General features: G+C 34.8%; 1 protein-coding gene across 1 annotated transcript in view; it reads right to left on the bottom strand.

The window, feature by feature from the left end:
- Window positions 1-26,759, bottom strand: part of LOC308649636 (uncharacterized protein) — a 166,277-nt gene extending 139,518 nt beyond the window's left edge. Inside the window, exon 1 of the mRNA XM_081295357.1 lies at window positions 26,608-26,759. The gene's annotated coding sequence lies outside the window, so the exon portion shown is untranslated. The remainder of the gene's footprint in view (window positions 1-26,607) is intronic.
- Between the last annotated feature and the right edge of the window lie 777 nt (window positions 26,760-27,536).

Genomic DNA, 27,536 nt, shown 5'->3' with positions numbered 1-27,536 from the left:
CTAACTGTCCTTCAAGAGGTAGAGAAAAATCTGTCCTCTGATGTGAATTGCATACGAACTATTCCCAGTTGACCACATCTGCTCGCTTACCACTCCCAAGGAATGTACAAAATCAGGTTCCAAAACACAGGCCGACTGATCATTCTGGCTGTCTAAATTGGGAACTAATTAAATGTTTTAACTGGAAGCCTCACCTCACTGCAGCAGAACACAGCCATTTTGAAGTAAATATTTCAATGAAACACTTCTTTGGGCGAATCCAATTCAACTACAGGAAACAACTTCTTCTGGCTAGTAGCCCAACCTATTCCTATTTGATTTTATTTCCCCTAATGTATACACACAGACTAGATATCACACAAGCAAAGGAATGCAACCACAGAGAAATGATGACATTCTATCTTATCAATATCAAAGTGATCAGAAATAGTTTGTTCTTCCTTATGTAGGATTTCAATGCAGTTCACCAGAATTTCAATTATATAAATAATTGCCTGAAGAGTTGCACTTAAACATGTTAAGTATTGTTCAGATGTGGTATGAGTGGAAGTTAAGTCACTCATTTCTTTTCCACTAAAAAATTAGATCTATAAAGAATTTTTCCTACTTAAAGAAGTAGTCGGAGGCAATTGATCTCTAATTCTCTCAAAGTAAAGAGCTTCCACTTGGACTTCCAGCCCCAGCCTCCTCAGACATAGATTGGCTTGTGTGGATCTAAGAAGGAAGCCCAGCCAGAAATCCTGAAGGTGAAAAAGAGGAAGTTGCTAAGTGTTTCCAAGTGAGAAGCTTCCATTTATACTCACTCCCCAAGTTTCTCATTCCCCAAGGAATCTTTAGCACCACAAAGTCTCACGTGCTATTAATGATTGGGGATCATCTTCCAATTGTTTGGGGTGCAAAAACTAGTGTTGAGCATGAAAACAACTACAGCAAACCTACAAATAAGACCTTAAGTTGTTCAACAGTTGCTCTGGGGCAAGATTTATTTAGATTAGAGATCGTCATCAATGTTGAGTGACTTGAATACTTACCACGTGTCAAAAATTGTGCAGGGTGATGGTGTACAGATATGAAAAAGGTTCACAAGATAAGGAAGCCTGTAAGAGGAAAACTTCAAATAGTAAGATAAGTTCTAAGGTAGAGACAAGTGGCAAAGAAGATATTCGAAGCACAATGTGTGGCTAGTTTAAGACTGCATGGGATAGGTATTCCAGGTAGAGAGAGCAGAATAACAAGAATAAGTTGTATGCAATTGTATTACAAGCAGTTTGATGATACCAGACTGCATGTTGGTAAGTGATGGTTTGTACATAATGAGAATAATATTTGTCTTTACTGCACAAAGAACTCTTGAAAATCAGAAAAGGCAAAAAGGGGAAAAATTCAATTTTAAAAAAATTAAATGCAATTTTAAATGGTCATGGATTCGAATGAGAAAATGACAACATTAAACATCTGAATATCAAGAAATATATAAATATTTTATTGTCTCATAAGTAAACATAGAAATGCAAAGAAACATTTAAGCTGTAAGAAACTTGGACTTTATCTTCTAGGCAATAGTAAACTGTTGAATAATTCTGACAGAAAACTAAGGAGGGAAAATCAGAATATAGGAATGTACCCACAGATGATCTAAATATTGACAACTAGAGTTTTATATGAAAATGCAAAGGACCAAGAATAATCATAATATTCATGAAAAAGAGAAATAAATTTGGAAGACTTACTTTACCTGATATTAAGACTTATTTTAAAGCAACAGTAGTAAAGACAAAAGTGTAATGATAGAACAGACTACACAGGCTAGAATGCTACAAATCAACTCCTGCATATATGGACTCTATAGTTTTGATAAAGGTAACACTTTGCAGCAGGGGTAATATACCATCTCTCAGAAAATAGTAGTGAATCATCTGGATATGCATATGAGGAAAAAATGAAACTAGACTCCTCCTTCACACAACATACTAAAATCAATTCAGGTATATTGAAGAGATCAGTGTGAAAATTAAAATAATAAAACTTCCAGAAAAAAACATAAAATATCTTCATGATTTTTAGTCAGGCAAAGAGTTCTTAAATAGAAATCAGAAAATCCTAGTCTTAAGGGAAACAACTGACAAGTTGGTTTACATTATAACTGGAAACTTCTGAATATGTACATCTCTGTCCATAGCTATTGATCTACCCCATCAAACAAATACATGGCATATATAAAGAACTCTGACAATTTTTTTTAAAAGGGAGTGAATCCAAATTTTAATTGAATAGGCACATTACAAAAATGGATATCTGAATACCCAGGAAACATAAGAATATTTGATTTCTTTTTCAGGTAAATGCAAAACAAAACTACCATGAGGTAGTGTTAGAGTTCCCCTAGATTAGGTAACCTTAGAAATACTGACAATACTAAATGTAGGCAAGGTTCCAGAGCAACTGGAAATTTCAAACACTAATGGTCAGAGTGTAAAATTGATACAAACACTCTAGAGACTTTGGTGGTAACCATTGAACTGCTCATATATGTATTCTGTGTCTTCACAATTTCATGACTAGGTGTCTATTTCTCAGCAAAAATAGATATACATCTCCACTAAAGTAAATGTCTAGAGCATCAGTATCTGTAACAGTTCCAGTCTAGAAATTGGTCAAAGGCCTACTAATGGTAGAATGGCTAAATAAATTACAGTATATTCACACGATGAAATATTACTGAGTAATGAGAATGCATCTTCTGCCTCTCTATGCAAACATATGGATGAATTTCACTTACATGTTAAGGGAATGAAGCTATGTAAAAAAGTATATTATATGCTATGCCACTTTTGCATATAATTTTATTTTTAATATAATTTTTATTTTCTTTTGACATATTCTCATATTAGATACTTAAGAATAGTCTTCACTCTTAAGAAAACAATGAACTCTTGGTATTGTATATGCAATAGCACTGCTGAATCTGATATAATGCTAAGTGGAAGGAGTCAGACATGGAATTTTGTATAAACAAGTGCATAAACAAGCAAAACTAATCTATGGTGTTAAGAAGCAGTTAGGTAATATATAAGGAAGGGTACATGGAGAATTTTAAGATGCTAATATGTTCTATTGAGTGGGTGGTGATTATCTGTTTCTTTACTTTGTGATAAGGAGGGGTAAGAGAAAAATAATACAAGTGAAGAAATGATTTACAGTAGAGGGGGTAGAGAGAGAAAAGGGGAGGGGAGGGGAGGGGAGGGGAAGGGGGATAGTAGAGAATAGGATAAACAGCAGAATACATCAATCACTAGAATGGCAATATGTAAATCAATGGAAGTGTAACTGATGTGATACAGCAATCGGTATACGGGGTAAAAATGGGAGTTCATAACCCACTTGAATCAAATTGTGAAATATGATATATTAAGAACTTTGTAATGTTTTGAACGACCAACAATAAAATAAAATAAAATAAAATAAAAAGAATTCAAAAATCTCAACACTAAAATCTCAATCAATAAATATACAAATGAACTACCGCAAAGAAGAACTACAAAATAGCTGATAATTATACAAAAAATATATTTAACATCTTTAGCCATCAGAGAAATGCAAATCCAAACTATCCTGAGATTCCATCTCACTCCAGTCAAAACAGCAATCATCAAGAATACAAATAACAATAAATGTTATCAAAGATGAGGGCAGGGAAGTACTATTACACACTGTTGGTAAGAATGTGAATTAATACAGCAACTATGGAAATCAGCATGGAGGATCCTTAAAAATATAAAAATAAAAATAGAAACTACATATGATCTAGCTCTACCACTCCTTGGTATTTATCCAAAAGAATTAGCACACTTCAGAGATACCTGCATATCCATGTTTATCACAGTCAGGTTATGGAATCAGCATTGGTATCTGTCAATAGACTAGTAGACAAGAAATAAATGATATATACACACAATTGAGTTTATTCAGACATAAAGAAGAATGAAATTATGTCTTTTGCAGGAAAATGAATGAAACTGGAGAAAATCATGTTAAATGAGAGAGCCACACTTAAAAAAAAAAAAAGAAGAAGCATCATATGCTTTCTCTCATTTGTAGATGCTAGCAGTGTTACATGGGTAACCTATTGGATAGAAGAAGAAATCAGGGAGTGGGGGGAGGTGAGGGAAAGGTTAAGCAGAGGTATTAGGAAATAAAATTGATCAAATTATGTTAAATGAATGTACCAACATGCCACAATGAAACCCACCATTCTCTAAAATTAATATACACTAATAAAAAAACCCAAAAAGGTATAGAACACAACTTGGTAGAGAATGTAACATCATTATTTAGAACTGAGCAAAACTGGAAGAGATTGGCAGAAAATAAAGGCAGAAGAGTTGACCCACTAAACAGAATACTGCTGGGCTTATTTTACTTTGTGCCTGTCCAAGGTCATACACTGATACTTGACCAAGTGGACTGAAAGAAAATGTACTCTCATTCACAGTTGCAGAACAACAGCACAGAGTATTTTTCTGAAGGAAATTTCTGAGTTATAAAGAGCCTTCTTGGGAAATATCTATGCACAGAAAAAAAAAAAAACTCAAACTTTCACATTCAGGATTTCCCCCCGCAGTTTGTAATATGTTTCAAAACACTGAAGATAGGTTAGTTTGTACCCAAAGAAGCTTGTTTTCTAGCTGAACTTTCATCTTCAGAATTAGCTGTGTAAATACAGGCAAGGTTACCAAAGTACCCAAAGCATGTTGCTGTATAACTACAGCCTGAAAGTCCAAAGAAATATATATTTGCAGCCTGCTTTGGCTGATTTTATTTCTTGTTTTAAATGAATGTTTTTTGTTTTCATTCTTTTTCATTTGCTGTTATCCTCTGAGGAAGTGTGGCAACTTGCCTCCAAGTAAGCATCTCCCTCACAGATTGTTACTCTCTAAGTTAATGCATATGCTGCTATTGCCTTAAAGCAGTCAACAGCTTGCTGAATCTCCAGAATTATGCCTCATATAATCAGAAATGATTTCTTCACTGCCTGCGTGTAGGGAGTGAAGATATGCTATCCCACCATAAGCTGAATATTGGTTTTCTTTGGCCCTTGTCATGAGAGTGATAATAGTAATTTCTTCAACTAGGGAGGAAGAAAACTGAACCACTTCAGTGATTGCTGGACTTTTAGACTGGCCTATGTGGAGCTACAAGGAGAGCCCAATCAGAAATTCTGAAAGTCAACAAAGAGAAAGTTGTTAAGTGTCTAATTCAGGGACAGAAGGAAACACCAAGACTTGGATACCTAGCAAAGAGTCCTCAGCAAATCCCAAACAACTCTTGGGATGACATGACCACACCAAGTGCCTGAAGCAGGACACTGGGCTTATTCAAGGAGTATGCCTGTGTGTCCTGGGTTCCTTCTGTGCCAAAGCTGGCATTGTGTCTATGCTATTGTCCCTTTTACTAAAACCAGAATTGAGAGAACTGAGGTACGCCATTGACCAGAGTCTCTCCTTAGTTCCTGAGGAATGTTTACTGAGGTGTGGTGTTTTTCAAAGCCTTTAATAAGTAGTACGCCATGTCCTCTGTACCTGTATTTTTCTAAATGTGTGGGGAGGACACTGTTTTTTGTTTCTTTGCCAGCATTCCAAAACATTTCTGTTGCTGTGAATTCCATGCCATCCTCTGAAAGTGGACATTATGACCACAGCTTTGTACTGCAGCACTATATTCAGGTTTTCCAAATAAGAGAATCCTTACTCTATAGACAACTCAAAATAAAGACCCATGAAAGGTGTAAAGTGGAAATCTTTTTGCAAAAGGCAATGTGGATAGGAATAAGAGCACAATTGATATTTGCCTTAAGGACTGTAGGACAGAAACTAGGGAGGAAAAACAGTTTTCTTTAGTGTTTTTTTTCTTGTCATTTTGATCCATTCTGAAATTAATTATCATAATTTATCCAAATTGCAAAATACTGTATCAGAAAGAAATATGGTTTTTTTTCTGTTTGAGAAAAGCTTTCACTATGTTGACCAGGCTGGCCTGGAATTTCTGGGCTCAAGCAATTCTCCTGTCTCAGCCTCCCAAGTAGCTGGCAATATAGGCATGCAGCACTGTGTCCAGCTCCAGAAAGCAAATTTTAAGTTTAATGATGTAAATATTTGTTTTCCTAATGTGAACACTGAAACTTTTACTGATTTTACCACTGTGCACTAACCTCTATGAAAGTTTTCTCACTTTGCAGAACTAGGACGGTGTGAGGCTTTTACTCTCTGCCTACTAAGAAAATATGGAAATGCATTTCACCCAGGTAGCAAGTAGACTTAGCAGACAGAGTAGAGATGAAAAATACTTTATTTTTGTACTTGTCAGTTGAGTTTACCAAGAATACACATGGATACATTTTTTTTAATTAACCAAAGAACAGCTTTTAGACTTTCCAAAGATGCTTCCCAATCTTGTAGGATATGAGAAATTCGGAATTCCATGAACTGAGGGAGCCTGTTTTGAGAAGGAATAGTTGGCATTTGATTTTGGATTTCATTTCAGAACATCCAACAGTTGCATTTTCCAAAATGGGTGGCATGGTGCACTGTGATCTCTATGTCAGTAAAGATTAAAACATGAAGGGGAAGCATGGGTGCTGATGTGTATATGAGTTCACCTGTGTGCACACTCACACACACCTGCACACAGAGTCTCAGTAAGAATTACTGCAGTGTAGGACTTAGAAGCTTCCCAGCCAGCCAAATTATCTTTAGAAACCAAAGGCTGAGTCCTAAATTTTGAAAAGAACAATCTAATGCAAAGTGAACAATAAATAGCAAATTAAAAAAGTTGCTTTAAAATAAAAACTTGTCACTTTAGCTCTTAAGTATCAAATATGATAATAAGGAAGACAATCATCTGTGAAGAGAAAAAGATAGTTTGCAATTTTTCAAAAAGTAAAGAATTACAATAGATAAAGAAAAATCAGGAAAATATTTTGCTATTTAAAAAAATAAGCATATATTTATGAGGAAGCCAATTCATTCTAAATGCCTCTGTTTTTGAAAGGAGTTTTAAAACACACTCACTTGTATTAAGTTAGCATCATGAAGGCCATTTTATCCATTAGTCATTAGAGTCCAGTTCCAAATGAGCTGTAAGATTTTTAAAGGTCTACAAAAATTATTAAACCCTGAAAAAATGTAATATTGGCTCCAAACTACAAAATGAAAGCTGCAAAATGGAAATTAATAAATGCTTATTTGAAAATCTACAAAAATAACATTACATCAACTATTCAACTGTGACTATATTCTTATAATTACAGCATAAATTACATTTAATGTGGGATATGGTGGATTTTAATTTGTTTGATATTTCCTACACGTGGAGCAGCCAAAAGTAAGAGTACCAGGGACTCAGAACTTCCCTGAGTAATAGCAACATGATCCAAATGGTAATTTATGTTTTCCTAGAGATATTGGAAGTTAAACAACAGAAAATAGGAGAATTGGGAATGTCCATGTCCAATACCAAAGCAGTTGGCCTTGAAGAAAATAACTGCCACTTCTCCCTCCTCCCAGGAGCAAACTATGCTGACTGGAATCATCACTTCTATTTCTATGGCTTAGGCATTGCTGTATATGAGTGTCTTTGGGGGTTTCTAAAAGTTGGTTTACTCTAAAACAGATAATATGCTATTAACATTTCATTGTGGATCCACTTGGAAAATCCATTAGATACTTTCCTTGAGGGGTGATATCTATCTCGTATGTTGGATGGTGAGAAAGTGGTGTGGATTTTCAATGTGAAGGAAGCCCCAGTTCAGAGCAAGCCAGGCCCAACTGAGATGTGCTATCAAGAGTGCCTGGGACATTAATGTATCAAGTGGGAAAGTTTAATTTGGGACTAACCCTGGATTTAGATAACCTTGTCTGATCTCCCTTATTAAAGGAAAATGAACTGTTTCTAATTATCTGTTTAATACCCAGTAAATAGGGTAGTACATTAGTTGATAGTCTAGCAATATAATTTACAATCAGTGAACTACTGGAAAGCCCCAAATACTTTGCTTAAATAATTTTGTTCTGTTTCCTCCCTCCCTCTCTCCCTCTCCCTCTCTCTCTCTCTGTACACACACACACACACACACACACACACACACACACACACCTTCAAAAATTAAGTCAAAAATTATATTACGGTTAATTGCCGGATCAGCAGGTACAAAGTTAGGACTTAGATAAAGGATAGTTCAGCTAGTGAGATGTTCAGCTGTGAAGATGGGCACACAGTGTTGTATTTTATGCACAGTGAAACCAGACAGACTATCATGAAACAATTCATCTTTAGGTTTTTTTCTTCATTCTTCATGCAGTTGCCTCTGGATCTCTTAATTAAGCAAAAATAAACTCAGGCCAGGAGGTAAATTAGGAAAATTAAAAGGCATAATGCTCATAAATCAGGGGTAGGGAAAACAGATAAGGAAGTTATGCAATTAATTTAACAAAATTAAGATTGATTTTTCCAATAATTCTTATGTTTAGCTTTTTATATAACTGCCCTCAAGTTAGAATATATTTATTATACCTTTACATCAAGAACCAAAAGAATGACTTTCGTGTGTCCTCTAGGATTCAGGAGAGTTTGGATTTTTCATCTCATATTCACTGCAGATCCCCACATGAGGCCCATGATGCATTCATAATACAAATGTGTTGAATGAATGAACAAATCTTCCTTTTTCCAAATTAGGAAAACTCCATATGATAAAGATTAAATTATTAGGCCCAAAGTAAGGTAGGAAAGAAAATAGGATGCTTCTATAAAAAGAAATTCTATAGAAAGAAATAGGCAGAGGTCAAAAAGTAAGGAGATAAAGAGGCCATCTGCCGGGAAGAATAGAGAAGCCCAGGGAGAAACCATTCAGAGGAGGACAGCAGCCTCTAGTCTCCACCACCCTCTAGTCTGTCTCAGCTCCACGTCCAAAGGGAAGATTTTCTCTTACTGAGCTCTGTACTCATATAATATTAAAAATAAACATAAAGCATTTAGTGGCTAAATTTTAGGAAAACTACTTTGACTTTGAAGAACAATTTCAGTATTGAAAACAACAACAAAATATAGCCTAGAGAACAATGGTTTATGTTTGTCTAATCTGGCCTAATTTAGTACTGGTGGTGTAGCTCAGTACTGAAGTAGTGCATGAGGCCCTGGGTGTGATCCCTCCCATCATAAATAAATAGTATCTTTAGTCTCAGTTGTTCATGAACATTCTTTCTTTCTCAATTAGTGGTAGATGAATTTCTTTAGTCTTTCAGCAAAGAGCTTATACTTGAATTATAATCAAAGAACATAAAGGTTAAATTAACTTATGTAAAATATATGGGAAAGGAACAAACACAGATATGAATGAAGCATACCATACTTCATATTCTATGATGGTTATTTTTTTTAACAATTTGAGTTGTCCCATATTAAAAAAAATTAGTTGTTGATAGACCTTTATTTTATTTATATTTATGTGGTGCTGAGAATTGAACCCAGTGCCTCCCACATGCCAGGCAAATATGCTATTGCTGCGCCTTAGCCACAGCCCCTCTATGATGGTTATTTTAAAGTTCAATCTATTTACTTATGGATAGATTAGAATGTTTATTCTTCCTGAGGGACTTAGTTCCTTAGAGGTCACTGTCTTCTAAGACTAAACTTACTGTATAGACTAGAAATCTCTGTATGTTTGCTCTCTTACTCCATTTCATAATTATTTTTTTCATCTCATTTTTCAAATCATAAATTTTTTATTTATGATAAGATCAGAGGTACAGAGCCTATGAAACATCAAATATTCTCAAAAAGTATTGAATAATAAAGCATATGCTTTGTAAAGCCTAGATGTACATTTGTTATATTTTGCTACTGAAAATATTAAAAAAACTAAAGAAATAGCATATCAGATTTGAAAATATGATTCTTAAGGCTAAATTGATATTTGCCCAGGATGATCCTACTTAGTCCCATTATCCTAGCATAATTCTTAATAGGATCCCCTTTCAAATTCAGGGGGTTTGAAAATAAGCTACATGGTTACCATGTCCTAAATATATATCTATATATAGATATATATTTAGGACATGGTAACCATGTAGCTTATATATATAGAGCCTCATTTCAAATTTCTTTCTGTACTTTCTTCTACTCCCTTTCCTATCATAGTCTTAGATGCCAAAAATTATAGGCTGCTGATTAGATAACATTGAAAAGATAATGGGTATCATCTTCCCAGTGTGATAAAGAACACACTCTAATTTGGATTACAGCAGAGCCCCAGCTGTGACACAGTAAAAATTCAGAACAACTCTTTAGGTTGCACTTTTGCAGGAAGAGAGAGCTGTGTCATACTGAAATGAGACAGTGTGTACTTCTCTGTCTTTGTCTTTCCCAAATTAACCTGATTAAGACAAACAGCCTATAACAAGGACACTAACATTCCACTTCCTGCAAATCATCATGGACAAACTAAAATTCCAATGCAGTAAAATAATTTGAGTGTTTTCATGAGATAGCTTTTAACCTGCTCAACAAAAATTGATTAAATACATTAATAAGCTTAGAGGCTAAAAAATAATGTAGTCCTAAGTAGCTTTCTCAGTAAATCACTTTACTATCTCTTATTCTGTCAATGCATGAGCTCACATATCTGATATTCTTTAAAAATCCCTTGACATTCCTAGGATTTTGTTTTTCTATTTCATAATTGCTTTCTAGCTCCAAGCATTTATTTTGATGGAAAATTAACTGGCTAATACGCTTTTGGAGGCATGTATTTAATCAAAAGCAAGAGGGAGGCTAATTAAATTGGAATGTGTCATAAAACTCTTTGTTAACAAAAATGGTAGAAGCAGTAGTAATGAATGTAGGTTTTTAATTTAATTTTTGTTTTTATGTTATGATTATTATAATGGCCTGGGTCTGATACAATGTGCAGGAAAACAACTTCTTCCTTTCCATAAACATTGGGTAAATAGTTGGCATTCTTATACAGATTTCTAGAACTAAACATTCTTTGAGTTAAAATGGCATTGTTTTATTCACACTTCGATAGAATGTTTATTTTGGCATGAGTTCCAATCACGTAGTTTTTTTTTTTTTAAAGCTTCTACTTAATTAACTTTCTAAATATGTTCTATATTCTTTAAAAATATAAGTGATACTAACTTCAAAGAGACCAGATTTCCCCTGCCAATGTTCTTACTGCAGACTGGAAGCATCTTGCCTCTGCAGCCATCGAAGGTCATCTTGCATTTCCTTACCTGTACAGAAAGCCTGGCAGCTCATCACCTGCACCCAAGCTTATACTATGGTTCAGCTCTTTACTTCTGTTCTCTTCTTCCCATTTATCCTAAACTCTTAGGAAAATATGACCATTGGATATCCCTCCTCAATGCCACAGTGACAAGGTGCCCAAATACAACCCAACTCCTCTAAGGACACCTTGTTTTAGTGGGAGATTTCAGAGCAGCTTCCCATACTTTCTTTTACTACTGAAACACATCACAAAAACCAGTCTGAAAAGTGAATAGGAGATGTTTCCAGGCGTGGAGCCTTTGGGTGAACCTGTTCTTTCAGTCCCCAGATGCTGAGATGCAATTCCCAGACTTTTTGTCCTCATTCTAGTTTTTCTGCCTTCTTTTTTATGACTTTGGAACTTGAACTTTAAACCATGGCCATAGTCTTAAACTCTACTCTGGACTGACTTCCAGGCTACATGGTGTTCCCAACTACCTCCTTATACTCAAAACCTTCCTGCACTGTACATTTTGGCCTGATATTATGATCCTGTGATCTCTAGGTCATAATCAAGATTCACACCAGTAAAAAGGACATGGAATGTTTCTAGAACATTCCATCAGTCTCCATCTCTGGCTTGTGTCAAGACTTTGTGGAACCTCTCTAACTTGCTGTTCTTACATAGTCTTTTCCCATGGCAATCACCAGTATTATACAAAAACATAGATATGGAAAAAAAACTGAACGATAAAAAGTGTCCCAGTTCTCATTATTCTCTTCTCTACTTATTAGCCTTAGATGGTTTTTCATATATCATCAAAAAATTGCTTGCTTTGCTAGATAAGATTACTCAAAATTATTTCAAACAAAATTTCCAACTTTATCTCTAAATTTTACATCTATTCCTCCATATCTGTGCACCCTAAATCCTAAATATGCAGGATGACTAAAATGGTCTTATCATGATTTTAATATCTTCATGCCATTTTTCTTTCTCTGTCATTTGTCTGAAAATGCTTTCTCCTCACATAATGTCTCTGTTCATCCTCTACAGACCGAAGTGTATGTATTACCACAGACCCTGAAACACCTTCCTCAATGCATCCATAAATTTAATTTACCTTATGTAAACCATTATATATGTGCCCCTCACAGAAAAATCTAATCTTACAAAAAAGAATGCAGTGCAATATAATGTACCACGTTGACAAAAAAAGGATAATTGAGAAACGATTTTCTTAATAAGTGCTAAAAATTAATTTAATACTCATTAATACAGGAAAACAAAAAACTTAGTAAATTAGAAGACGAATTCCCTTAACCAGAAAAATGATTTTTATCTTCAGCAAACATCATTCAAGGATACCTTCCATTACCACTTTGCTTCAACAGCACACTAGGGATGTTAGCCAATTTGATGATATAAGAAAATCAAATTAAATATGTAACACAGAAAGAAAGAAATACAAAACTTTTTAAATTTGTAAATGATATGGGAGTCTACATGGAAAACCCAAGAATACCTACAAATTATTAAGCTAGATAAAAAATTTTGAATTCAAGATCAATATGCAAATGTCAGAGATTACTAAACAAAAGCAATATCTAAAAAGAAAATACAACAGCAAAAGAATATATCATGCAGCATAGCAACCTAAACTTTAAGTTGACATTATTTATTAACAAATATCTAAAACATATTTACAGAGAGATTTACACAGATCATAAAGAAGATATAATAAATAAATAATATACCATGTCCAGAGGTAGAAACACTCAATATTACAAAGATGAAAATATTTCCAAATAAATTTGTATAATAATGTAATTCTATTTGTTGATTGATTGTATGTCCTCTTCTGAGAAGTGTCTGTTCAGGTCCTTGGCCCATTTGTTGATTGGGTTATTTGGTTTTTTTGTTGTTTAACTTTTTGAGTTCTTTGTTACCCTAGAGATTAGAGCTCTATCTGATGTATGAGGGGTAAAAATTTGTTCCCAGGATGTAGGCTCCCTATTCACCTCACGTATTGTTTCTCTTGCTCAGAAAAAACTTTTTAGTTTGAATTCATCCCATTTGTTGATTTTTGGTTTTAACTCTTGTGCTATAGGTGTCTTATTAAGGAATTTGGGGCCTGACCCCACGTGATGGAGATTAGGGCCAACTTTTTCTCTTTTTCTTCTGTTAGACACAGAGTCTCTTGATTCCTATATCCTTGATCCATTTTGAGTTAACTTTTGTACTTGGCGAGAGAAAGGGATTCAATTTCATTTTGTTGCATATGGATTTCCAGTTCTCCCAGTACCATTTGTTGAAGATGCTATCCTTTCTCCATTGCTTGCTTTTAGCACCTTTGTCTAGTTATAATGCTCACCATCTCTAGCAATCAGAGAAATGCAAATTAAAACTACTCTAAGATACCATCTCACTCCAGTCAGAATGGCAGCCACTATGAAGTCAAACAACAAGTGCTGGCGAGGATGCGGGGGTGGGGGGGGGGAAGGTACACTCATACATTGCTGGTGGGACTGCAAATTGGTGCAGCCAATTTGGAAAGCAGTATGGAGATTCCTGGGAAAGCTGGGAATGGAACCACTATTTGACCCAGCTATTCCTCTTCTCGAACTATACCCCAAAAACCTAAAAACAGCATACTACAGGGACATCTCAGACTGTACCCAAAAGACCTAAAAATAGCATATTACAGGGACACAGCTACATCAATGTTTATAGCAGCACAATTCACAATAGCTAGACTGTGGAACCAACCTAGATGCCCTTCAATGGATAAATGGATAAAAAAAATGGTGGCATTTATACACAATGGAATATTACTCAGCACTAAAAAATAACAAGATCATGGCATTTGTAGGGAAATGGATGACATTAGAGCAGATTATGCTAAGTGAAGTTAGCCAATCCCTAAAAACAAATGCTGAATGTCTTCTCTGATATAAGGGGGGGGGTGACTCTAAATGGGGTAGAGAGGAAGAGCATGAGACGAAGATTACCACTAAATAGGGAAGAGAGATGGGAGGGAAAGGGAGGGAGAAGGGGAATTGCATGAAAGATGGAAGGAGACCCTCATCGTTATACAGAATACATGTATAATGATGTGAGGGGGAAAAAGAAAAAAAAGAAGAAGTGTGTCACATTAGATTGGGTAGAGAGAAGTGATGGGAGGGGAGGGGAGGGAAAGGGGGGAAAGGAAGGATAGCAGAATAAAATGGAAATAATAATAATAATAATAATGTAATTCTAATCAAAATCCCAGAAAGCTTATCCTGAACCTAGAAATTAGCTCCTAAAATTAGCATAGAAGAGCTTCTAACAAGGATGGTAGGGCAAATTGAAACAGTATGACAGAGGCACAGACCGATAAAAGAATAAAGAATATAAAACAGTGGCCCACAAAGATGGAAACTTCACATAAGAGAATGAATGGTGGTCTTAAAAACATGAAGGAACAAAATGGAACAACTGACAATCCATAAGGAATAAAATAAGGGTATATTACACTGATGAACACCCCCCACTGCACCCAAGACTTTGGATATAATGAATAAAAATGCTAGAGAAATATTAAGAAAGGCATATTCCTATATCATATGAAGAACACAAGTATACAGATTTGAAATGAATTAATAGCTAATGTGAAAGTAAACTTTAGAAACTGAAGAAAAAATATAAACTATAAGGATCAGGTAATTTTCCCTTTTTTTTTTTTTTTTTTTTGGTTTGGGGAGTGCTAGGGATTGAACTCAGAGCTTCACACATGCTTTTCAAGTGTTCTACCACTTAGCTACACCCCCAGCATGGAAGAATTTTTTGAACGTGCAAACAAACCATAAAGGAAGTGATACATTAATTTACCAAAATTAAAACTTAACAAAATCTATACAGGCATGAGAAAAATAATTAAAAAGAAAACTTCAGATTTTATGTATTGTTATATTATTATGCAACACCGTTTTCTCTCCTTATTTGTGGTTTCACTTTCTATGGTTTTATTTATCCTCGGTCAACCATGGCTGAAAGTGGAAAATGGAAAATTCCAGAAGTAAACGATCCATGAGTTTTAAATTGCATTCTGTTTTGAGTAGCATGATGAGATCTCTCATGCCATCTTACTCCCTCTAGCCTAGGATGTGACTCATCCCTTTGTCCCCCATGTCCACACCATTCAGGCTACCTCACTTAACAGTTGTCTCAGTTACCAGGTTGACTGTGGCAGTGTCACAGTGATCATGCTCAAGTAACACTTGTGTAGAAGCCTAATGCAGTCACAGCACCCACATCATTCACCTCACTTCATCTCATCACATAAGTACTGGGTCATCTCATAACACCACAAGAACAATGAGTGAGGAGGTACAAGAAGATATTTTGAGAGGGACCACAATTTAAGGAAATTTTATTACGTTGAACTCTTATAATTATTCTACTTTATTATTAGTTATAGTTGACAATCTCTTTCTGTACCTAACTTATAAATTAAACTTTATTATAGATATGTATGTATAGGAAAAAAAACATAGTATATATAATTTTCAATGCTATCCACAGCTTCAGGATACACTGAGAGTCTTGGAATCTACCCCCCTCAGATATGGATGGGACCACTGTAATTCTATTTTTAGCTTTCTGGGGGAACTCAGTGCTGCTTCCTTAATGGCTGTATCATTATATATTTCCACCTACAGTGTGAAACATTCCCCCTTCTTCACCTCCTTACCGACACTTGTTCGGTAGTCTTTTTGTTAATAGCCATTCTAACAGGTATGAGGTGATGTAACATTATAACAGTAAGTTGCATTTCCTTGATAATTGGTGATTTGGAGTATTTTTTCTTATACCTACTGCTCTTGATATGTCTTCTTTTGAGAAATGTCTCTTAGGTCCTCTGCCCAATCTTTAAGCAGGTTGTTTGTAATAGTTTAGATATGAGGTACCCCTCAAAAGTGCATGTGAGAGACAATGCAAGAAAGTTTAGAGGTGAAATGATTTATTTAATAGAGTCTTAAATTAACCCATGCATTAATCCATCCAAATGGATTAACTGGATGATAACTATAGGCAGGTACCAGGTGGCTGGAGGAGGTAGGTCACTGGGGACATGCCTTTGGGGTACATATACCCCTGGTGAGTGAGCCAAATTTAGGTTCTCTGTACCTCTTGATTGTCATGTACTGAGCTGCTTTCTTTATTACACCCTTCCACCAGGATATTCTGCCTCACCTCTGGCCTGTAGCAAGACTCTGCCGTCTATGGACTGAGACCTCTGAAACCATGAATGCCAAATAAATGTTTCCTCCTCTAAAATTGTTCTTATCAGGTCTTTTGGTTACAGCAATGAAAAGCTGACTGAAACATTATTTATTTTCTTGTGATAAAGTTAAGTACTTTATATTTTTAAGAATTATTTCAATCCATGAGCACAAGACATCTTTCCATTTTTTTGTGTGTCATCTTTGATTTATTTCATCAATGTTGTATATTTTTCAGCGCACATGTCTTTCACCCCCTTGGTAAAAAAATTCTCCTAAGTGTTGTTATGCCATCATAAATGAAAATAATGATTTTCTTAATTTTCTTTTCTGATAATACTTTGTTAGTGTATAGAAATAGTTCTGATTTTGTAGGTTGATTTTTATATTGATGCAAGTTTATTGAATTTGTTTATCAATTATAAAATACTATTTCACACTCATCACACTGGCAAAAATATAATAAGCTAAGAAACATTCAGTACTAATGGAATAGAGGAAAAAGCAAACCACTTGAGAGAGCAATTTGACAACATCCAGTAAAATTGACATTAGTCATATTGTATGTCCCAGAAACTTCACATCAGGATATAAACTCTGAGGGAAAAAAATCTCAGATTGGTGCAAAGAGACAGCTGTATAAGGCTGTGAATGACAACATTGTTTGTAATAGAAAAAAAATATCTGGAATTAGCTCCAATGTTCATCAGTAGGAAAGGGACCTTAAAAATTCAATATATCCACTGAACATATTCACTACAACACAGAAGTTTGAAATGAATGAACTATTAATAGATCTACTTGAATCAACATGAAAAAGAATTGCTAAAAAATTCTGAATTAAAAATAAATTTTCAGACTTCTATATAGATTATAATATTATTTGAGTAGGATTTTAAAAACAAAACATGATTTTTGACACACACATATATGTCTTATAGAATTGCTAAGTTAAGAATAAATCTATATTTAAATGCTTTAAAATGCCCTTTCAAATGAGAAAAGGTAAAGAACTAACTGATTAATTAACATTAGGAGATAAATTTATGGCAAAATTTCTTATTTATGCCTGAAAACATAAAATAATAATAAGTAATAAAGCAGAAATATAAAATACTGATTGACATTAAGGCATCACTAGGAGTATATTTATACATACAAATGTTAGGATAGTGGTTGTCTTTGGGTAAGACAAAGCATATTTTGCTAAGAATAATCTAGATTCTACTATTAAACAAACAACCTCAAAATATTAGCCAACTAAAACAATGACATCCTCTCCCAACAGAAACTATTCTCAGTGTAACAGATTTACAATTCACCTGCACATTAACATGTCCTTCAAGACCACAGCAGCAGAGGAAGACAGCTGTGGAGAGACTCTCATTGGCAATTCTACTCGAAAATGACACAGGTTACTTCTGCTCACATTCATTAGGTTATAAAGCCATTTATAACTCCAGACCTAAACCCAAGGGGGCAGAGAAGTGCCATCCATTATATAGTCAGGAAAGGAATCATAAATATGGGTGAGCAGTACTGATGTATACCAGTGGGAAATGCTTACACATGGGAGTTATTCCAGTAAGTTTTAAAGTGAAAATTGAAGCAAATATGGCAAAGTTAAGAATTTATTTAAAAATGGCCAGTCATTACATCAGCTAATCATTACATTATCTTTGACCTACTTCCGTAAAATTTTTTGAAAGTTAAAATGTTATTAATACAACAATCAAGAATTTATAATTTAGCTTTATTACTTATGATTCTGCGTTTGCTGGCACAAATAAGCAATACTGTCATAATAATTAAGCTCCTAATGTTAATTAACCAGCTCGGTTCTTTACTTATTCTCTGTTGAAAGAACACATTAAAGCAGTTGTGTACAAAAGACTTATTTTTACCTTAGCAATTTCATGAGAGATGTTTTTAAAGCTTCTTTGAAAAGAGTTGCAAGAAAAAATAAAACAAACGATGCCTTCTAAATTCAGGCAATCATAAAATTCTTTGGGTAATATTAGGGAAAACATTTGTTTTAGAATTAGATAACACTGGATTTGAATTGTTACTTAAGTAGCTGCGTGATTAGGATAAGTTTTCCTAACCTTTGCAGACTTAATATTCACAACTATAGAAATAATAACTATCATGCATTTTTTAAGGAATATCATAGGTATAAAATGATATAATAATCAAATACTGGGCATATAGAAGTTCAATTATTTCAATGTTCAAAACTATGCAATTATTGCTTTCAATAAACCCTGGAAATAAGAGGTGATATAATGAAGCAGAAGACTAGCCTTTTCAGAAAATGCTATCAGAAGAGTAAATCTTCCAGTCTCTTGTGGCCTCCCACTCCCGCTGCTTCAGAAATATTCTCTAGAATATTTCTGGAGAGTATTTCTGAAGAAATCCCTTCTTCAGAGAGATAAACAAAGAGAATATCATAGTAAAATGCAAATTTTTATTATCAGTTATGCCCATTGCTCCAAATCCCTATCTGATTCATCTCTAATCTGGTGAAATAGACTGAAATACTTATAAGTTTTGAGGGTAACTTGTTCTTTTCACTTGAAGCTCAGAACAAAATCACTTTCTTTTCCAAGGATCTGGTTTTAACCTATTAAACCTTTTCCAAAAGTCAGTAACTCAAGACTTTTTAAAAAGGTTTTCTTGATATCTCGGGTTTTACTAGTTTGACTACAATGGTGCTAAACTTTCATTCTTTGTTTTGTTTGAGTTTCTCAAATATGTAAATTGATAGTTTTTATCAAATTTTGAAAATTTCACCCACTATTAGCTTGTCAAACATTTTTTTTCTGCCTCACTTTCACTCTCATATTCCTCCAATACAATTGTCTAACATAGTCCACAGGTCATGAAGGTGCCCTGAATTTTTTTTTTTCATTTTCTTCCTTAGTATTCTTTGGATTGGATAATTCTATTGGTGTATCTTCAAGTTTACTGACAATATTCTAACTTCTGCAACTGTCTATTGAAAGCATTAGGTGAATTTTTCATTGTGGTTTTTTAGTACAGAGTTTCCATCTGATTCTTTTTTGTAGACCTCAATTCTGTACTGAAATGCCCCTGTTTCGCTCATTGTGACCATTTTTTCCCTTTAATTCTTCTAACATTATCTATAGTAGTTTCTTTAATGTTCTCGTATGTGTTGGAACAAATATTCAAGTCATCACAGTATCTGTTTTCAATAAAATGTATCCTGTTTATGGTTCACGTTTTCTTATCTTTTTGGATGTTAAGTAAGTTTTTATTTTAAGTGTGATATGTGAGTTATATGTTGTAGTAAGCAGAACTGTGCTGTATTTCATTCAAGAAAACTGCACTCTATTCTGGCAGGTGATTAAATTTCCAGCAGCATCTTGCGCTTTTCTTGGGTTTGGTTTTATTCTTTAACAGTATATCTATTTTGATTTGGTCTTTTGTTTTAGATTGAGATCTCTACCCCATACATAATGTGATCCTTACTCACAGGAAGTGATATTTCAATTAAATGCTCAAACACATATCAAAGGCGCTCCACCCTGGCTAGATTGGAACTTCAGTGTTTTCAAGCTTTGAGAGACCTCTGGCATCTCCAATCCATTGTCAGTCCCTCAGCAGTTACTCTTCTATGGCTCCCATATGTGGCCCAACTCCTTGTTAAGGATCCAGAGAGAGCTGCCCTGAGAATTTCTATTCTCTCCTCCTCTCATTTCACACACACAAAGCTCTTTTTGTTTTTTGGTTTGCTTGTTTGTGGTATCCTGCCTTGTAAATTGTAGTCATGTCAAAAAACTCAAACTCTGATCTCTGCCCCTTACATTCAGCAAGACTGCTGCTCTACTTGGAGATCTCTCTTGTTCCACAGTAAGAAAAGTATCCACAGGCCAACAGGTAGATTGAATATCAGGGTTCACCTCCTGTGCTTTCCTACTCTCAATTATCATAGTCCCGTGCTGCTTGAAATGCATGAAATCAATTGATATATATATATATATATATATATATATATATTCCAGTTTTATGTTTATTTACTATAGGAAAGCAAGTCTAGTAACAGTCACTTCATTATGGCCAGAAGTGGAAGATTGAGTTCTTTGCTTACTATATAATTAGTATCAGATCTTGCTTTGTCTTTATGATTTTTTCATTCTCTATAGGAGATATAAGAAAGTAGCATATAATAAGCTCTCAGGATTCTGTTACTCAACCACAGAGTCTCTTAACTTGTAATAAAACCCTGGGAGCCTTTTAGGACAAAATATATTAAAATTTCCTACACATACAACCTCTTGATGTTTTCTGCAGTTAACCATAAATGGATTTCTTAAATGAACAAGTAAGGTTGGCTGCTTTATAAATCAAAATACCCAAATGTTTGGTTACCCAAAATAACCAAGTCATATTTACATTGATATTTTCTATAGGACAAGTTTTTTAGTTTGGACTGTCATAACAAAGTAGCATAGTCTGGGTGGCTTAAACAAGAGAAACTTCCTCATAATTGTAGAGGCTGGAAATTCTAGAATCGAGGTCTGGAAGAATCCTGTTTCTAATGAAACCTCTCTTTCTGGTTTATCAATGGCCATCTTTTCCCTGTGTTCTCACATGGCAAGGAGGAAGACAGAGCGAACCTGCTGAAGCCTCTTACAAAGGTACAAATCCCATCATGGAGGCCCCACCTTTGTGACTTCATCTAACTTGATTTTCTCCTAAAGGACTCGTCTCTACAAACCACCCCACCAGAGGTTTGGGCTTCAGCATATAGATTGGTGGGGGCATCAGGGCACAAATCAGCCCATAGTAATTTTTCCCACCTATCTCAATTGTGAAAAAGAAATTCATATTTTTAAAAAAGGCTTGAGGGAAATGTAGCAGGAATTCCTTAGGAGAGAAAAAAAAATACTCTACAGAGATGTCCACGAAGACTACACATGTGTTTTTGCAGTCTTATACCCTGAGGTTATTTGTAAAAGAGGAAAAGTTACTCAAGCTTCTCAGTCAGGCATTTAGAGAGCATCTCAGTCCTTGCATCGTTTGGATGCTGATAGGACCCACCTGCCAGGAGCAGAAGCCTAGACAGGATGGCCAGAAATCCCAAGAAAATAATCAAGGTGGAAAAAATATGCCACCGTCAGCTTCTGAATAAGAAACTGGCTCACAGTCACACATGAAGCCATAGACTAAATAGAAATTTCCCGTCTTGAAAAGGAAATGTGTGCAGAATCTTTAGTGGGTGGTATCCAGTTCAATATCTACATAAGAATATCATTATTTGCCAACCTACACTGAGTTTTCTTTGTAGAAACAGGCTTCCTTCATTAAGGTTCTGCTGTTGCTGAGTGATTGGGAGGGGCATCCTGAGGGGCAATGTGACATCTGACAGCAAAACTGCACATGGCATTGATACTAGAAAAGTGGTCATACCTCAGTAACAGGATACTTGTTTTGCAAAAAGAATCTGAATCAGGAAGGAATTTTCTAACTCAATTGATTTTTATTTTGGCAGAAGATATCTTAAAGCACTCTTAGCAGGTCTAAAGAGACTTTAGACACTCTTCTGAGGTCTAAAGATGTAAAAAAAAAAAGGATGTTTAAAAAAAATTAATTACTATATACGTGTATTTCTTTATATTTCTGTGTGTCTCAAAAAGAGGGAAATATGGTGGCCTTTATTTATATATTGACCCTACTGACCCTCTTATTTTCTAGCAGTGATGATCTATTTATAATCTCAAATTTTCTTATAAATAAAAGGGCAAAAAGAAGCCTGGGTAAACTCAATGGCTAAAATTTAAAATATTTGCAATCAATCCATCCAGTAATAACTGAATCCAAAAAGGTAGGCTATTTCATGTGCCATGTCTACACAGTTGCTATTGTACTAAATTAAAGTATTTCAAGGCAAACACTGACTTTTTATCGTTGTGCTCTTTAGTAGTAATATATGCATACAGACTCTGAATTCAGTTCTGCCAGTGTCTAGGTCACCAAGAATAAATATCCTATTCCCTTTCTATTCAGTCTCTTTATCTGTAAGGTGTGGAGGAAAGTGACACAAACATAAAAGGACTTGTACAATGTGAAGTCAAGACCTGGCAGAACATCATCAGTATAAGTGCAACTAGGGCATGGAACAATTTCTGTTCTGTTGGCCTGCAATAAATCTGCCATTGGGAAACAACTGGTGGAGAGATGCTCAGAAGCTCCACTCAAAAAGCACATCATATGAACTTTCTTTTTAGATGAGTCTCTTCTTACATTACACTGTCAACTATTAGAGCATTTCATATTATATGTTACTATATTTTTATTTCAATATTTAACATTAATCATTTTAATACCAATTAGCTGCTTCTTTTTGTGAAAAAAATGTTTCAATGGAGCATGGTATTGTTAACTGTGAGTTTTTAATTACATATGTGAGTGTGATTACTTAATATGTGTACATATACACCTATACATCTATATGTTTTTAGTAGTTTTATTGAGATTCAATTTATATAGAATAACATTCATGGGTTTTAACGTTCAACTCAATGGCTTTTAGTATATTTAGAGTTGTGCAACCATTACCATAATCAATCATAGAACATATTTTCCTTGGGATTTGAACTATGTATGTCTTTTTAATAAACAATGCCAAACCTTCAAATGGAAGGCTTTGTAAGTGAACCACAGAATTTCAGAGCCAGAAGGGATCTGAGACAATACAATGCCAGATATATAATTTATACACATCTCACAGCCAGGACATGGCACATTCCTGTCTCTAGGCCCTTAGCCCAGCACTCTTTTTATCACCAAAGATAATAATCTTTCATATGAACCACTGACGTTTGCCACTGACAGCCTATTTGTGCTAGCTCCCTTCATAAAGAGCACAGAATCATTCCAAGATATTTTATTTAAAAAAAGAAAAGATCTAAACAAACAAAGTCTGATAAACATAGCATATGACCATCAGAATAAAGTTATCTACTAGGTTTTTTGTTTTATTTCAGGAACTAGAACTTAATGGTCAGAAGCATATATTTTGGAGTCATAAAGGTCTGCATCTCTACAACTTATGGGTTTCATAATCTTTATGAGCCTTAATTTTCACACTTAAAAATGGAAATAATAATAATAGTTACTCCTCTTACAGGATGGAGAAGATCATATGAGACAATCAATACACAAAAGGAGATAAGTATCTGCCTAAGGTAATACATGTGCCAATATGGCAATTTCCTGACCCATATCCATTTATTATTTTAACAATATAAATGAAAATAAATGTCTCAAAGTTAATGTTTTAATAAGTCATTTTAATAATATTTTTAATTTATATAGCATTTTGAAATTTAACAAAACACTTTAAAGTAAATTATTAATTTGATCCCCTCCAAAGCCTGCTGAGATCCCAAAGTCTGATCAAGATTTTCCCTTTTCTTTCATTATAAAGATGTTTGCAATATCAGATTACTGGTATTAGAAAAAATTTAGACTGAAGATTTAAATTTATAATACAAACATAGAGATGCCATAATTAGTTATTTTCTAGTTAACTGTTTTCTAATGTAGGTCTGATGGCCCACAGTGTTGAGTAAAGATAAGGCATACCATTGTGCCTGCAATGAAGAAGAGATAGTTATAATAACGAGCACCCTCTTCTACATGCATGTTCTTCTTTTTTTTTTTAGAAAGTATTGAATTTCTTTTTTTTCTTTTTTTTCTTCTTTTTCTTTTTTTTAATATTTTTATTTTTTTATTTTTTATTGGTTGTTCACAACATTACAAAGCTCTTGACATATCATATTTTAAAGTATTCAATTTCCAAATGACCATTTATTAGAGGTGTTAATTTTTTCAATCTTTTCTTGAAGAACACATCCAGAAGTCTCTTGGATATGACTTTGTTTCTATAGGAGAGCTCAGAATGTCAATTTCAATAAAAATTTCTTTAGAAAAGAAGAACTACATTTCTCATACGCAGTTTTAGCTAAGAAGGTTAACTTCCATGTTTCATAGATCATATTAAACAAGTCAATTGTAGACCCCACATACTACAGTGACACAACCATGTCAATGTTTATAGCAGCTGAATTCACAATAGGCTAAGCTATGAAACCAACCTAGGTACCCTTCAACAGATGAATGAATAAAGAAAATGTGGTATATGTACACAGGGAATATTATTCAGCTATAAAGAAGAATAAAATTATGACATTTGCTGGCAAATGGATGGAACTATCAGGCTTAGTGAAATAACCCAACCCCCAAAATACAAAAGCCAATGTTCTCTCTGATATGTGAATGCTAAAACACAATAAGATGTGTTGGGGGGGGGGGAGTGCAGAATAGAAGTTTAGTAGATTAGACAAAGGGGAATAAAGGGAAGTATGGGGGATGGGCATAGAAAAGACAGTAGAATGAATTGGATGTAACTTTCCTATGTTCATATATGACCAGTGAAATTCCCCATCATGTACAACCACAAGAATGGGATCCTAATTAGGATAAGTTATACTCCATGTATGTACACTGTGTCAAAATACACTCTGCTGTCACATATATCTAAAAAGAATGAATTAAAAAAAAGTTAATTCTCACAGTATTAAATGCTTACACAATTCAAAGAGGACATCTCCATATAAGTAAAATAAAGGAATAAAGCCATAAAATACAAAGGAAAGACTGTCTCTCCCCATCAATACCTCTCTTAACTGCCTAAAGCTATCTCTTTGTCTATTTTACATGGGACCAGCACCATCCTCCCTTTAATTGAGTGGATTTTTTTTTCCTAAAAATGTCCAGCTACTTGATTCTTCCTGAGGGTAAGCAAACCTCACAAGCTGTCATACCTAAAATTTAAAAAAAAAAAAAAGTTAATTCTCATAGTATTAAATGCTTACACAATTCAAAGAGGTCATCTCTATGTGAGTAAAATAAAGGAATAAAGAAAAAAATAAAGGAATGAAATAGAATGCCAAGATGCTGTGGCTTAAGTGTTTTCCACACAGCTACAGGGGCCACAGGATGAGTAGGTATGGGCACTGCCAGTGGATCCGTTACACTGCAAGAGCGCAGTCCACTGACTTTCCATTTGCTATTGATATGCATTTCTCAATGACAGGCATTACTGGGCAGGGCACCAGGAAACCAGGAGGAGTGATTTAAATTCTGTTATTATTGGTTAATTACTGGGTAAAGTGTTTTAGAGCTGAGACTAAAGACAATGCTGTCATACATTTGAGGTTTTGTTTTGTTGAATTCTTTTTGTTTTGCTTCAGTGCTTTGATCCTGAGATTATAAGGAATAAATGGTGAGGTGGAAACTCCCCCATGTCTTTGAGAGGAGCCGGCCAGCCTTCCTGCACTCACAGAGGGCTCAAACCCTTCTGCACTGAAATGTTTCTGAAGTGAGAGCCAAAGCTGAGATACAATTGGCTGACTGATACCGCCTGGGAAAATTCACCGACTCCTTTCAAATTCTCTGACATTATCCTCTAGAGTGCCTCGAGTTCTATTTATTCTTCAGGCACTGAAATAACCCCACATATTTCAGAAACAGCTCAAGAAAGCGCGTCTTTTTGACTTCACCATGTATGGTGTCAATCCAGCTTTTGCCATTTCCATGTCACAGGCTGGCCCCGAGTTCTCCCAGGCTGACATACAGCCACATCTCACTGAAAAGGGGGAAAGATGCTTGCTGGAGAGAGGCACATAGAAGTTCCACTCAGCCACTTCAGATTTTTATTCTTTACACTGCATCTAAAAGTTTAGTATCTCTTCTTGCCTATTATAAATAGGTTCTGGTGTCTGTTCCCTTGCTCACTGGGAAAGAATGCAAACAGTCCCAGGAATGAAATACTCGGGAAGGTTGTTCTGCCTGGTAAGAGCTATTTTACTTCAAATGACAGCATTATCTGCCAGATACAAAGAAAGCCTGACATTTTTAGTCAGTGAGTTTCTCATCCTCAGGCATGATGCAATGCTTCATATGAGGAAAGAGAGGAAAAAATAAAGAGAGAGAGAGGGAGGGGGGAAGTTAGTACATCAGGAGTAAAAATGTGCTGAACAATACCTTTCGTCCTCAGTTGGCCTTTAAAGGAATGCTCATTATTTTGCCCAAATCTGTCATGCTTCTTCTCCAACAACAGATGTCATTCACGTAAAGGTCTGATTAGAAGGACATCCAGAAACCCAATGCAGAAAGTGAGATATTGCAGTAGATAGTAAGTCCGTAGAATCAACAAAAAAAATCTCAAAGTTTCAGAAAATAGACTTTTTCCTTTTCTCTGATGCAAATAAATGTGGATCTGAGAAATGCTGATCATTTTTAAATTAAAACCAATTAAGATTGTAAATAAACAAATACCTGAAGACCATTATAATTGTAAATTTGTCTAATTTAGTTATCAATAAACTATCAGTATTTGCAAAGGAGTTCTGTTGTTTTTTGTTTTGTTTTGGTACCAGGGACTGAACCCAAAGATGCTTTATTTGATGCTTTGTTTCTGAATTTATACAATCATAATAATTCTGATTTTTTTTTTTTTTGGTACCAGAGAATTGAACCCAAGGGCACTTAAATTGAGCCACATTCCCAGCCCTTTTCTATATGTTATTTAGAGAAAGGGTCTTACTGAGTTATTTAGGGCCTTGCCAAGTTGCTGAGGCTGGCTTTCACAGTCCTTCTGCCCCAAGCCTCCTAAGCTGATGGGATCTTAGGCATGTGCCACTGTACCCAGTGTAATTCTGAGTCTTTTGAAGAGTCTTAGATTAAAAAACTTTTGTTCATAGCTGATGGTCTATAGAAATACCTGTACATACTAAAATTTGTTAGGTGATGTTTGATTTTTGAACAGTAAAGAATTCTAGCTTAGTCCATATATATAGTGCAAATCAGAGTTCTAATGATACCATAATATAGATTGCATCTATAATTTGTAATTAATGACATTTTTCCTGAAACCAGAAATAGGAAAACATTAGAAAAATATGTCCTAACAG

Source organism: Spermophilus citellus (genome assembly GCF_964194105.1).
Source record: "Spermophilus citellus genome assembly, chromosome: 5".
In the NCBI taxonomy this organism is placed as follows: Eukaryota; Metazoa; Chordata; class Mammalia; order Rodentia; family Sciuridae; genus Spermophilus; species Spermophilus citellus.
Note: the sequence above shows the minus strand (reverse complement) of the source record. Positions and strands in the feature narration are given on the sequence as shown.